The sequence below is a fragment of the Coenobita brevimanus genome, chromosome 98 (assembly GCF_032717465.1).
Source record: "Coenobita brevimanus isolate Jiangsu-jjx chromosome 98, ASM3271746v2, whole genome shotgun sequence".
In the NCBI taxonomy this organism is placed as follows: domain Eukaryota; kingdom Metazoa; phylum Arthropoda; class Malacostraca; order Decapoda; family Coenobitidae; genus Coenobita; species Coenobita brevimanus.
Genome location: NC_137051.1, coordinates 39,503,181 through 39,503,994, shown reverse-complemented (window position 1 = coordinate 39,503,994; position 814 = coordinate 39,503,181). Strand labels below are relative to the sequence as shown.

General features: G+C 46.3%; 1 non-coding gene across 1 annotated transcript; it reads left to right on the top strand.

Moving 5' to 3' along the window:
- Positions 1-402: 402 nt before the first annotated feature.
- LOC145414316 (5S ribosomal RNA) lies at positions 403-521 on the top strand. The gene has a single exon (XR_013899854.1). It is a non-coding gene; the product is annotated as a 5S ribosomal RNA (ribosomal RNA).
- Positions 522-814: the final 293 nt, after the last annotated feature.

Here is an 814-nt window from a genome sequence, read left to right as displayed (position 1 = left end):
TTTACAATTTTTCTTTTATGTTGCAAGACTCAATAATGACTGAAAACCTGGAGCGTGAGGATTGTCGGCAGCCACTCAACAGGCGGGGAAAGCTTTCGGTGCTTCGTGTGCACGAGCACCATCGGAGGATCCACTCTTCATTAAATGAGACCGCTCTTGAGAAACATCGGAAGTGACAGGAATATCTGTGAGCTCTATACAAAGATTCAAAAGGGAAGCAAGAGAAGGCAGCGTTTCCTCGCCCCCGTTGAAGAGACCCAGGATATCTCCAGTGGTGGACAGCATGGACGCGTTTGATATGGCATATCTTTGCAGAATTGTCGCATCATTTTATGAGAGAGGTGAAGTTCCGAATTTGGATCAAATTTTAGCGAAGGTAACGGAGGAGATTAATTTTAAGTGATCAAGAGCAATACCACGTTGAGTACACCGCTTCCCGTCCGATCAGCGAAGTTAAGCAACGTTGGGTCTGGTTAGTACTTGGATGGGTGACCGCCTGGGAACACCAGATGCTGTTGGCATCCCTACGTGTCAAGTGGGGTTGGTGGAGGATTAGTGCCCCTCCCTGTAAAACAATTAACTCTAAGCCCTTGGCCACCCCGTGTGGGATACATGGCGTCTGGCAATGAATGAATGAAGAGCAAGCCTTCACAGACTCCTGAGAAAGAATGGATATACTTTCAAGAAATCAGATAAAGGACGAAAAATTCTGATGGAACAACATAATATTGCTGAGGGAGAACAACATTCAACACAACCCACGACACTCCAAGCTAGAGCTGCTAGATCTGGTGGAAAGAAACAAAGACAGGCA